Here is a 14,150-nt window from a genome sequence, read left to right as displayed (position 1 = left end):
AGCTTCAGACCTAAGGGAGCCATGCAGGGGTTAGTTTAGAATCTGTGGTTTTCTAAAACCCACTTGGATGATGTTGATGTTTAGCCAGGTGGTGTGGAATACAGCCTAAAGCAATGAGATTTGCATTTAAAATGAATTCCATAAGTAACTGCATTGTCTAATAACTTGAAATTTGGATAGGACAACTGAGAAACTGACTTTGTGATTTTATTTTAATTAATTTCAAATTTAAAACTGAAGCAAAGTGAAATATTTTCCCATTAAATACAACTTTATTTTGGTACCACTACATTTTACTTTAACCATTGAATATTTAGCACTGAATTGTGATTCATTAAGTATAAAATATAAACTAAATTTCATAGGTTTTATATAAAAAAGTAAAATATCTGATGATTTTTATATTAATTCCATGTTGAAATAATATGTTTGATATGGTGGCTTTAATAGAAATATATTAAAATTTATTTCACGTGCTTCTTTGTACCTAAAGAAAATACCTCCTAAAACCTTTAAAATGATTTCTGTAGCCCACGTTGTATTTCCATTGAACAGTGCTTCCTTGGAAGAATATGAAGGTTTGGGAGTGCTACATTCTGGAAGCCAATCCCAATTCTGAGATTAATCTACTAAGGGTACAAGATGAAAGATTAGGTTCTGAAAATGTTTGTTATCTAACACCCATTAGATTGTGAAGCCACTGCAATGAGAAGCTCACGGTGCAGCAACGAAGACCCAATGCAGCCAAAAATAAATAAAAATTAAAAAAAAAAAGAGCTGGTACCTTTTTTCTCCTATTAACCATACATAGAGCATGTTATGGGTACTCCATAAATGTGTTGAATGAATGTACTGAGGCAGGGCAGTAGGAATGGGGAACGCAGGGGTAAATGGAAGAGATTTTTAAGTAATAAGATCCATCGAACTTTGTAGCTGAATTTGGGTCTTGAACTAGGAGGCTTCTTAGAAGACTCATGGATCATTAGGTGGATTTGGGGGTTAAAGCAGGCCCCAAGGACAAGGTAATTCTTTAAATTTTAGATGTGGTTCCATCTTTTTGTTTTTTTTAAAGGTTGGTTTCTTTTTTTTTTTAAATTTATACATTTTATTTATTCATTTTTGGCTGCTTTGGGTCTTAGTTGTGTGCGGGCTTTCTCTAGTTGCGGTGAGCGGGGGCTACTCTTTGTTGTGGTGCATGGACTTCTTATTGCGGTGGCTTCTCTTGTTGCGGAGCACGGGCTCTAGGCACGTGGGCTTCAGTAGTTGTGGCACACGGGCTCAGGAATTGTGGCTCATGGGCTTAGTTGCTCTGCAGCATGTGGGATCTTCCCAGACCAGAGTTTGAACCCGTGTCCCCTGCAGGCAGATTCTTAACCACTGTGCCACCAGGAAAGCCCCAAGATGTGGTTCAGTTTTAATTGCCAGGTGAAGATGTCCAGTTGGTGGATGACTGAATTTGACATTCAGGAGAAATATCTTGTCTTGTTGTGAGAATTAACAGCAAATAAGCGTAGACTGAAGGGCAAGTATGTGGATAAACGGGCGATTGGAGATGAGGCAAAGGGAGACACTATCGTTTATAAGTGGGCAGAGAAGCCAGCCAGGGAGACTGAAATGATGCACAGAGAATTGAAGGGAGGATCTTAAGTGAGAAATGGTATCAAAAGATATTCTGCAAGTCCACTGAATTTGGTATTGGACTACACTGGTGAATCTTGGGTAGTTTCAGTGAGGTGGTGGGAGCAGAAGCCTAATTACAATGGGTTGAAGAGTGCAGGATAGATAGGGTGATTGCAGTTTGGAGGAGTTCTTAGTAAAATAGGACAGTGAGGTAGGGTGGGAGCTAAATATTTCTGGAGGATTTCGTTTTCTTAAAATAGAAAAGATTTAAATTTGTTATAGCCTGTGGGGAAGGAGGTAGTTGGGAAAGATTTACAGATCTTTGGCTCCAGAATGCTCTCTGATTTTTCTATTAGGAATGTGTAAATACCTCTGTGCATACCATCACCAGCTAAGTGCTGAATAAATACTCAGTATTCGTGACGATTATATTCTTATTCTTAGAAAGTCTAAACTGAAATAGGCATATTTTCTTCAAAGGAACACCTTGGAGGAAGGGAGTAGAGACCCAAAGCCACATGGGCGATGTGGAAAGAACTAAAAGCTGAAACCTGTCTTGATGCCTTGTAGGATCATGAATTAACTAGTTATCTGATGGCCTTCTGGAAGGAGTTAGGTGAGGCAAGGTCCTTGAATATTATCTTTGATTGAGGGAGCATTCCAGGTGGGGTGACTTGATAGAAGCCAAACCCTAATGGAAAACAGGATTACAAATCTCCTGAAATCTTGAGGAGCATTTAAGCGCCATTAACAAAAAAAAAAAAGTGAAAAAAAAAAAGTGCATATAAACGGAATTTGTAAAGAACTAGCGTGATTGGATTAAATAATCTGTAATTTGTATGTCATTCTTTTGTTTTTTAAATTAATATGGCAATTCATATTGGGGTACTAATTAATACCAAGAAGTTTTCAACGAATTTTACTCTCCTAATTATATGAAACTAACAATTTTTTTAACTACTTCAAGTTAATTTCTTTTTTTTTAAACATCTTTATTGGAGTATAATTGCTTTACAATGGTGTGTTAGTTTCTGTTGTATAACAAAGTGAATCAGATATACATATACATATATCATCATATCTCCTCCCTCTTGCATCTCCCTCCCACCCTCCCTATCCCACCCCTCTAGGTGAATACAAAGCACCGAGCTGATCTCCCTGTGCTATACAGCTGCTTCCCACTAGCTATCTATTTTACGTTTGGTAGTGTATATATGTCCATGCCACTCTCTCACTTTGTCCCAGCTTACCCTTCCCGCTCCCCGTGTCCTCATGTCCATTCTCTGCACCTGTGTCTTTATTCCTGTCTTGCCCCTAGGTTCTTCAGAACCTTTTTTTTTTAAGATTCCATATATATGTGTTAGCTTACGGTATTTGTTTTTCTCTTTCTCACTTACTTCACTCTGTATGACAGTCTCTAGGTCCATCCACTTCCCTACAATTAACTCAATTTCGTTTCTTTTTATGGATAACATTCCATTGTATATATGTGCCACATCTTGTTTATCCATTCATCTGTCGATGGACACTTAGGTTGATACTATATCCTGGCTATTGTAAATAGAGCTGCAATGAACATTGTGGTACATGACTCTTTGAATTATGGTTTTCTCAGGGTATATGCCCAGTAGTGGGATTGCTGGGTTGTATAGTAGTTCCATTTTTAGTTTTTTAAGGAACCTCCATACTGTTCTCCATAGTGGCTGTATCGATTTACATTCTCATCAACAGTGCAAGAGGGTTTCCTTTTCTCCACACCCTCTCCAGCATTTATTGTTTGTAGATTTTTTGATGATGGCCATCATCAAAATGGCCGGTGTGAGGTGATACCTCATTGTAGTTTTGATTTGCATTTCTCTAATAATTAGTCATGTTGAGCATCCTTTCATGTGTTTGTTGGCAGTCTGTATATCTTCTTTGGAGAAATGTCTATTTAGGTCTTCTGCCCATTTTTTTTTTGCGTTACGCGGGCCTCTCACTGTTGTGGCCTCTCCCGTTGCGGAGCACAGGCTCCGGACATGCAAGCTCAGCGGCCATGGCTCACAGGCCCAGCCGCTCCGCGGCATGTGGGATCTTCCTGGACCGGGGCACGAACCCGCGTCCGCTGCATCGGCAGGCGGACTCTCAACCACTGTGCCACCAGGGAAGCCCATTTTTTTATTGGTTTGTTTGTTTTTTTGATATTGAGCTTCATGAGCTACTTGTATATTTTGGAGATTAATCCTTTGTCAGTTGATTCATTTGCATATATTTTCTCCCATTCTGAGAGTTGTCTTTTCATCTTGTTTATGGTTTCCTTTGCTGTGCAAAAGCTTTTAAGTTTCATTAGGTCCCATTTGTTTATTTTTGTTTTTATTTCCATTTCTCTAGGAGGTGGGTCAAAAAGGATCTTGCTGTGATTTATGTCATAGAGTGTTCTCCCTATGTTTTCCTCTAAGAGTTTTATAGTGTCTGGCCTTACATTTAGGACTTTAATCCATTTTGAATTTATTTTTGTGTATCATGTTAGGGAGTGTTCTAATGTCATTCTTTTACATGTAGCTGTTCAGTTTTCCCAGCACCACTTATAGAAGAGGCTGTCTTTTCTCCATTATATAGTCTTGCCTCCTTTATCAAAGATAAGGTGACCATATGTATGTGGGTTTATCTCTGGGCTTTCTATCCTGTTCCATTGATCTATATTTCTGTTTTTGTGCCAGTACCATGCTGTCTTGAGTACTGTAGCTTTGTAGTATAGTCTGAAGTCAGGGACCCTGATTCCTCCAGCTCCATTTTTCTTTCTCAAGATTGCCTTGGCTATTTGGGGTCTTTTGTGTTTCCATACAAATTTTGAAAATTTTTGTTCTAGTTCTGTGAAAAATGCCATTGGTAGTTTGATAGGGATTGCACTGAGTCTGTAGATTGCTTTGGGTGTATAGTCATTTTCACGACCAATCCAAGAACATGGTATACCTCTCCATCTGTTAGTATCATCTTTAATTTCTTTCATCAGTGTCTTACAGTTTTCTACATACAGGTCTTTTGTCTCCTTAGGTAGGTTTATTCCTAGGTATTTTATTCTTTTTGTTGCAATGGTAAATGGGAGTGTTTCCTTAATTTTTCTTTCAGATTTTTCATTAGTGTATAGGAATGCAAGAGGTTTCTGTGCATTAATTTTGTATCCTGATGCTTTACCAAATTCATTGATTAGCTCAAGTAGTTTTTGGTAGGATCTTTAGGATTCTCTATGTATAGTATTATGTCATCTACAAACAGTGACAATTTTACTTCTTCTTTTCTGATTTGGATTTCTTTTATTTATTTTTCTTCTCCGATTGCTGTGGCTAGTACTTCCAAAACTATGTTGAATAATAGTGGTGAGAGTGGCAACCTTGTCTTTTTCCTGGTATTAGTGGAAATTGTTTCAGCTTTTCACCATTGAGAATGATGTTCGCTGTGGGTTTGTCATATATGGCCTTTATTATGTTGAGGTAAGTTCCCTCTATGCCTACTTTCTGGAGAGTTTTTATCATAAATGGTTGTTGAATTTTGTCAAAAGCTTTTTCTCCGTCTATTGAGTTGATCATATGGTTTTTCTCCTTCAATTTGTTAATATGGTTTATCACATTGATTGATTTGCATATATTGAAGAACCTTGCATTCCTGGGATAAACCTCACTTGATCATGGTGTATGATCCTTTTAATGTGCTGTTGGATTCTGTTTGCTAGTATTTTGTTGAGGATTTTTGTATCTTTGTTCATCAGTGATATTGGCCTGTATTTTTCTTTTTTTGTGACATCTTTGTCTGGTTTTGGTATCAGAGTGATGGTGGCCTCGTAGAATGAGTTTGGGAGTGTCCCTCCCTCTGCTATATTTTGGAAGAGATTGAGAAGGATAGGTGTTAGCTTTTCTCTCAATGTTTGATAGAATTCACCTGTAAAGCCATCTGGTCCTGGGCTTTTGTTTGTTGGAAGATTTTAAATCACAGTTTCAATTTTGGTGCTTGTGATTGGTCTGTTTATCTTTTCTGTTTCTTCCTGGTTCAGTTTCAGGAGGTTGTGCTTTTCTAAGAACTTGTCCATTTCTTCCAGGTTGTCCATTTTATTGGCATACAGTTGCTTGGAGTAACCTCTCATGATCCTTTGTATTTCTGCAGTGTCAGAAACTAACAATTTTGAGGAAAAAGTTATGCTAGAAGGTAAAACATGTAAGGGTTATCCAGAAATAAAGAGGGTTATAAGCCAAGGAACATTTGTGGGAGGAAATAGACAGTGACCTCCGACTGCTTCCTTAAGAACTAGATTCTAAATTGTGTTCCAGTTTCACTCCTTTCTGTAATAAGTTTGCGTGAACCCAGCGTGCATATACTGAATTTGGAGATTAAGTTATGATATTTTGAATAGCAGTGTTGTACTGCTACAACTCACAAACAGATGAATAAAAGTAGACCTAAGAGAAAAATAGATACTGTATGCTAATGCATATATATGGAAGTTTAAAAATTGGTACTGATTAACCTAGTGGCACGGCAGGAATAAAAACACACATGTAGAGAACAGAATTGAGGGCACAGGGAGGGAAGGGGAAGATGGGATGAAGTGAGAGAGTAGCATTGATATATATACACTACCAAATGTAAAATGGGTGGCTAGTGGGAAACTGCTACATAGCACAAGGAGATCAACTCGATGCTTTGTGAGGACCTAGAGGGATGGGATAGGGAGGGTGGGAGGGAAGCTCAAGAGGGAGGGCATATGGGGATATATGTATACATATAGCTGATTCACTTTGTTATACAGCAGAAACTAAGACAACATTGTAAAGCAATGATACTCCAATAAAGATGTTAAGAAAAAAAAAAAGTAGGCCAGTCAGTTCAGAAAGATAATTCCCACAATCTAACAAAGGAAACTTCCATAGGAGCTGTGTTGTTCTTTTTAGTTCTAAGCATCTATGGCAATCTTAGTTCAGTAAGCATTAGTAAATATTAGTAAGTAAAAGAATTTGTTTTAAATGTTAATACTTACTTGCTGCTGACAGGATTATTTTTAGGACAGTGCATTTGGTTAAACACTAGGACCTTGTGACTAACACTAGGACCTCTCTAAAGAGACATTTGGTTTGAATTTTGGCTCAGAGCATTGATCTGACTTTGGCTAGTGACTTAACCTTATCAGAATCTTCCTTGTTAAAAGACTGGAGAAGTGAATATGATTTTTTTTTTTTTTTTGGCTGTGCCACACAGCTTGTGGGATCTCAGTTCCCCAACCAGGAATTGAACCTGGCCCCTGGCAGTGAGAGCACCAAGTCCTAAGCACTGTACCACCAGGGAATTCCTGTAAATACATTTATCTCAGTAGGAAAATTAAATGAGATAATTCATATAAAGTGCTTATAATGACGCCTGGCAAGCATTACATGCTCAATACATAGGTAATAGCTATTAATAAATATTCTTTTCTTAATTGTGGATTTGAGACTGGAATTACTGAGTTTTTGCCATATATTGAAGGACATGTAGAAAAAGAACTACCTAATATGTATTTTTCCCTAAATAGTTTGTTTCTACACATAAGATCCAACACTTATAAATGTGTATAAATAAGTTGTTTGATTTAATCCCCACAATAAACCTTTTCAGTAAGTGCTATTACTAGTCTTGATTTATCTTTTTTAAATTTATTTTTTATTGAAGTAGAGTTGAATTACAATGTTGTGTTAATTACTGCTGTACAGCAGAGTGACTCAGTTATACATATATATACTTTCATTTTCATATTCTTTTCCATTACAGTTTATCACAAGATATTGAATATAGATATATATTGTGCTGTATAGTATAGTATTGATATATACTGTGCTATACAGTAGTTATTTATCTTTTTTTTAATAATTTTTTTAAATCCTGAGAAATTCTTTTTAAATTGAAGTATAGTTGATTTATAATATCGTGTTACTTTTAGGTGTACAGCACAGCAATTCAGGTATATATATATATATATATATATATATGTATATATGAATATATATAACACACACAGATATTCTTTTTCAGATTCTTTTGCCTTATAGGTTATTAAAAAATATTGAGTATAATTCCGTGTGCCATATAGTAGGTCTTTGTTGGTTATCTATTTTATGTATAGTAGTGTGTATAAGTTAATCCCATAGTCTTGATTTATCTTAAGGAAACTGAGGCTCAATTAGCAAGGACTCGCTCTATGCCATGTGGTTGGTAAGCAGTCGGAGAGTCACCAGTTTGATTCCAGTAAAACTCACGTTATTAAAAATATATGAAACAGTTAAGATACATAAAAAGTGTAAAGAATAATAACTGGGGACTTCCCTGGTGGTCCAGTGGTTAAAACTCCGCACTTTCAATGCAGGGGGCGTGAGTTTGATTCCTGGTCGGGGAACTGTGATCCCACATGCCGTGAGGTGTGGCCAAAAAAAAAAAAAAAAAAAAACACTGAACATGAGAGTTGGTTATTAACTTTAAGCTTGGATAGGATTGTTCATGAAAAGTGCGAAGAACAAAAAGTCTGTGGGTTTTGACTTAGAATCCTCTATGGAATGGGCTCAGGGGGACACACCCACAACCAAGGGACAGACACCCAAGAGTGAGGCTCCAGGGGAGACCTAGATTATAGTTTCAGTTGAGAATCTCCTTGGGGATCCACAAAAGAGCAGGTTAGGTCTATGATATTTAAGGAATGATTGGACTTGGCAGTTAAGAACTCATTTATAACCTTGGGGGATAACTACTTAAGATATTTGAATCAGGAGGGAATTTGATGGGATGATAGCTTGAGGCAGATTTGGGGTCTGACAGGCTTTTTGTCTTTTGTTGTTACATGAATTAACCCATTTATTGTAGGCTAGCAATGTTACCAATGGTGGACCTTCCACTGGTCTTACAGTTCCTTCAGTCAGATTTTATAGCGATGGTAGGAGCGGTACTGTAGGTCTAGGCATCACCTGCAAGCTTTTCAGGAACCATGGCGCCAGGTCCCCAAAGCTCATTTCTTCATTTTGGTTTTGCCACCAGAGAAACAAGTGTACTTGGCGTGCTGGCTGATTTCAGTTTTCTTCACCGTCTTCCTGAGGGAGGCAGCATAATGGGCCCGTATTTACCGACAATCCTGACCGTAGTGCTTTTAGCATTGTCACCACAAACTAGCTCCGAGCCCAGAGAGTGGGTTTTTATCTTTTTGACTGGGAATAAATTATACTGACTCTTAGCTCCAGAGGAAGAGGTCTAGGACTAGGTCATCTGTGACTACAGAGGTTTAGCTCTTAGGTCAGTTTTGTATACATTTGGAACTAATCTGCAATTAACTTGGTTTTTTTTGTTGTTGTTGTTGTTTTTTGTTTTTATTTGCGGTACGCGGGCCTCTCACAGTTGTGACCTCTCCCATTGCGGAGCACAGGCTCCGGACGCGCAGGCTCAGCGGCCATGGCTCACGGGCCCAGCCACTCCGCGGCATGTGGGATCTTCCCGGACCGGTGCACGAACCCGTGTCCCCTGCATCGGCAGGCGGACTCTCAACCACTGCGCCACCAGGGAAGCCCCTAACTTGGTTTTTGATTAAATACAAGTTGTCCCTCCCTTTAGTAACTCTCCTCCTTTGCCCCACCCCCAAGTTAAAGGAATTACTTTGGATACTAAGACCCTGTGGCCAAACGAGGGTGGAGTTTTTGTTTGGGGATAAGAATAAAAACATTAGAAAAGCTGTCTGGATCTGGTGTCTGGATCTGACTGAGAGAATTGGGAAACATTTGAAGTTTCTGCCATGGCTCCTATTCGGCGCAAACTTGGAAAAACCGTAAGTCCGTATGGCAATGAGGTAGGGCAGGTGGGGATGCATGCTGACCTAGTTCCTTAGACTCCCCCTCTCCTGGCTGACGCAGCCCTGCCTTTCTGTGGCCTTTGAACCCCTCACCGGGTGGCTCTAGGCAAACTGGAGAAACAGAGATCAGAGGCAAAGCTCAGAGAATGTTAGGGCTACAAAACTTGGTCGGGCAGGTATTCCCTTTTTATGCCTAAAAAAAGGAAAAAGAGAGCTTAATGGCTGGGATTCTGGAGAAGGTAATTTCACTGCTATACGAAAATAAGGTAGCTTTTTGCAGGTCCCCTTTGAAGGAGGATATTTTTGGTGTATGTGTGTTAAATGTCTATTTTAGAATCCCCTTGGGTGGATCTTTGATGAGTAGCTGGTTCATCTTTACTTTTGACTTAAATTTGGTTTTGTTATCAAGCAGTTGTGGTTAGCATTGCATGGTGGTAGGTTGCAGAGCAGGGCTGACCTCCATGCTTCTTTTTAGAGAATGTGGGAGGGAAAATACAGTATCAGGCATGATTGTGTCATCTTAAAGTCAAAATTAATGGAGGCCCCAGTGGTTCTCCCTCAAAATTTTCTCCAAGCTCTCAATTTTCAGGTTGAGAACGTAGATTTTGAAGGTGTCACTTCCGATTAGGAATAAATGCGCTGTGGGCTGCTCCTCCTGTTCTACATGTTTTTAAAATTGTTTTTTACTCTGAGGGGGTTTATATTGGTGGGGGGGCAGGGCGAAAAAATCTTAGATATTACAAGGGGGCCACAGTACGTAAACAGATACCCACAATATCTGTCGTATTAAGATCTCACGGGGAGGGCTATTAGGGAAAAAAATGTTTTAAAAGACTCCTGCAGGGACTTCCCTGGCGGTCCAATGATTAAGACTCAGTGCTTCCACTGCGGGGTGGGGGTGGCGGGGTGGGGTGTTAGATCCCTGGTTGGGGAACTAAGATCCCACATGCCCACGGGGCAGCCAAAAAATAAAAAAAAAAAACTAAAAGACTCCTGCAGTAAGGGATGAAAAAAAATGAAAAGAAAGTTGAGAAACACACTGATCTACCTGTGTAGTAAAGGTCATAGTCTTGTAGGACCACGTCTCTGAACATGCTTCGAAAGTCTTTATTTTTTCATGTGATCTGGGTACCTGTTTCTTGATACAGGACATGCAGCATGTAAAGAATGTGAGTGTGTGTTGGGAGGAGCTACAGTCAGATCCGGTCCATAGGGCAGGGTCATTTCAGAATAAAATACCCCTTTGCTCAGTGTCATTTGAGCTCCTTCAAGAGCGGGTGTAAGAGTATCCTGATGATAGGAATGTGGAAAAATGACAAGATGGAGGGGGCCTGGGAACTACCGGACCCAGATCTGATCTAAGGAGTTCAACATTCCTGTTAGTTCAGAGTGCGAACAACCTATAATCTTGAAATGGGTATAGAGTGGAAGACAGACAACTAGGGGAGTTTTAATCACTTACTGTCTTGTAAACTGTTCCCTTGGGCCCTTTTGGAGTAGCAGAGGACAGCAGTGGGACCGGAGAGGGAGGGGGGTTGGAGGAGGAGGAGAAGAGACATAAACACAGGTGGGTAGGTGGCAAGAGTTTGGTGTCCCCGGAGGGTACATGAAACTTGAGGGGATAAAAGAGCCAGCATTCCAATATTCTTGAAACACTTCACTTCCTTCAGAGAGTTGGCTTCTCTTTAGAGATAAATGTTAACAATAATAATTTGAGATTCAAGATAGATGTTCAGGAAATACACTATACCTAAGCAGATTAAATGTCAATAAAATCTTCATTAAAACAATGTAGCCACTGGGGCCTGGATTAGTGCTCTCAGTGGTGTCATGGAGACAGCTCCTTCCAGCTCACTAGATGTGTGCATTTCTTCCCAACTCTTGCTCAGGTGGTCACACTGATAGTTTACAATCTACCGTGGTGGGTGTATTTACACCACAAAAATTGGCCAACCCTACAAAACAGGGCTTTCTCCCCACCACTTCCCAAGTTGATTGTTAAACATTTACCAGAATACCACTGAGTACAGTTTCTATAATACAAATGTTGACAGTTGTATATACCCTTCCTGAAATATCTTAAACAAATATTAGCAAATACATATGTACTCTGCACTCTTCCTTTTGCTCTAATTTGTTTGTAATTTGATACTACATAAACTATTCTGCATTTAGGTTTTTTCACTTAATTGTACCCTAGAAATCTTTCCATAGAGTGCTTTGTCAATTTTGGTTTAATTTTAAAGGAAACATATTAAAAAGTCAAAACAGTGTTTAATCAGATCTGGGTCTAAATAGTTCCCAGGCCTCCTTGCTGTTTTCTCACTGTCAGGTATTTCTCCTAAACTAAACTCTTCCTATTCAGCATTAGTTTCTTTTGTATTCTTCCATAGTTTCTTTTTTTTAGCCGAGTTTTATGGTTTTATTAACACAAACTAAATGTGTACGTGAGCTGTCTATTCATTTTCTTCGCTGAGCAACCTGGCGTTGGGATTGGTGATTCTGATGGCCAGCTGGGCTGCTCTTTCCACAATGGCTTTTTGGTTCTTGGAGGAGAGGTTGTGAGCAATCTCAGCATAGTAAGCTTTGTTGCACATCAGCCTCACTTCAAGCTCCTTGACCAGGTGGACCAGGCACTTACGGAAGCTGCTGGGCAGCGTGTGCTTTGTTTTCTTGTTGCTCCCGTTACTGATGTTGGGCATCAAGATCTGGCCCTTGAATCTCCTGCACACCCTGTTGTCAGTGCCTCTGGGTTTCCACCAGTTCTGCTTAATTTTGACATGTTGGTCTGACTGGTGCCGGATGAATTTCTTGGTCCTCTTTTTGATGATCTTGGGCTTCACGGGGGGTCTGAGGGCAGCCATGATGCCGAGCTGGAGACAGCTGCCACCTCCGAAGGCAGTGCTGAGGAACAGCTGTATTCTTCCAGAGTTTCTTTATGCAAATATGAATGTGTATATTATTTCTTTTTATACAAAAAGATATATTTCATATACAAGTACTATATTTTTAAAAACATATTTTGGACATCTTTGCCTATTAGCTCTGGAACTTTTGATCATTCTTTTATTTATTTATTTGTTTATTTTTGGCTGCGTTGGGTCTTGTTGCTGCACGCAGGCTTTCTCTAGCTGCGGCTAGCGGGGGCTACTCTTCGTTGCGGTGCACGGGCTTCTCATTGCGGTGGCTTCTCTTGTTGCAGAGCAGGGGCTCTAGGCTCATGGGCTTCAGGAGTTGTGGCACACGGGCTTCAGTAGTTGTGGCACGCAGGCTCAGTAGTTGTGGTTTGTGGGCTGTAGAGTGCAGACTCAGTAGTTGTGGCCCACAGGCTTAGTTGCTCTGCGGCAGGTGGGATCTTCCCAGACCAGGGCTGGAACCCCTGTCCCCTGCATTGGCAGGCGGATTCTTAACCACTGCACCACCAGGGAAGTCCCTATCATCCTTTTTTATAGTTGCAAGGCATTATATTATATTATATTATATCACAATTGAATTAGTCTGCTACAGATGGACACTGGGATATTTTCAGCTATTTGTTAAAATATACAAAGCTGTCAAAACATGTAATTATATGCAGGTATAACTAAGATAAATTTCAAACTGCTGTATTAAAGTTGCACTTAATTTTGATAGTTAATTATTGCCAAATTGCCCTAGGAGTAATTGCATAGGGGTTGCACTATTTTGTACTTCCACCAACATTTTATGAAAGTTTATCTCCCTACAGCTTGCCCAAGGGTCTAGGTGGTCAAACTTTTTCATTGTTACTCTGATAAATGAAAACTGTTATCTGTGTCACTTTAATTTGCATTTCTTTTAATGTTGAGCACCTTTTCACAGTGTCTTCATCAGGGTTGTATGAAGATTAATGAGTTACTGCAAGTAAGGAGTATATTAGAATACAGCTAACTTTTTTTGAATTATAACTATTGTAATGAAATTGTGCTCTCTCAGTGATAGCTCATCATCACTGTGCTCTTGAGTCATATTATCTCATCTAATTCCCATCACAATCATATATGATCTCTTAGAAGGAAGAAACTATAGTTTAGGCCAAGTACTGTCTCCTGGGTCACACAATTCCTAAGGATTGCTCTCTTCCCTTCCCCATCTTAGTGTTCAAGATTAACCAGTAATAGCACATAGGTTAGTTTCTTTTCTTTTCAACACTTTTATTTAAAAACAAACCTAGGTATAGTTTGTTTAGATGTATGTATACTTTATTTAGATGTATCTATTTAAAAAGTTGATTTTATGCATTTTTAAAAATTGAGGTATAGTTTATTTAAAATATTATATATTATAGTTATATATAAAATACTATATAGTTGTATGTTATAGTTTCAGCTGTACAACATAGTGATTCAAAATTTTTATATAGATTATATATTCCATTTAAAGTTATTATAAAATATTGGTTTTATTCCTTGTGCTGTACACTAGATCCTTATAACATTTATTTTATACATAGTAGTTGATACGTCTTAATGCCCTACCCCTATCTTCACCCTTCCCCCTTTCCTCTCCCCATTGATAACCACTGGCTTATTCTCTACATCTGGGATTCTGTTTCTGTTTTGTTATATTCATTCATTTGTTTTATTTTTTAGGTACCACATATAAGTGATATCATACAGTATTTGTCTTTCTCTGTCTGACTTATTTGACTAAGAATAATATTCTCCAAGTCCATCCATGT

General features: G+C 38.9%; 1 protein-coding gene and 1 pseudogene across 5 annotated transcripts in view; one reads left to right on the top strand and one right to left on the bottom strand.

Moving 5' to 3' along the window:
- Window positions 1-14,150, top strand: part of TET1 (tet methylcytosine dioxygenase 1) — a 132,069-nt gene that overhangs the window by 55,772 nt on the left and 62,147 nt on the right. The gene's annotated exons all lie outside the window — the stretch shown is intronic.
- LOC115856301 (large ribosomal subunit protein eL32 pseudogene) lies at window positions 11,908-12,315 on the bottom strand (annotated as a pseudogene).

The sequence above is a fragment of the Globicephala melas genome, chromosome 16, assembly GCF_963455315.2.
Source record: "Globicephala melas chromosome 16, mGloMel1.2, whole genome shotgun sequence".
NCBI lineage: Eukaryota > Metazoa > Chordata > Mammalia > Artiodactyla > Delphinidae > Globicephala > Globicephala melas.
Note: the sequence above shows the minus strand (reverse complement) of the source record. Positions and strands in the feature narration are given on the sequence as shown.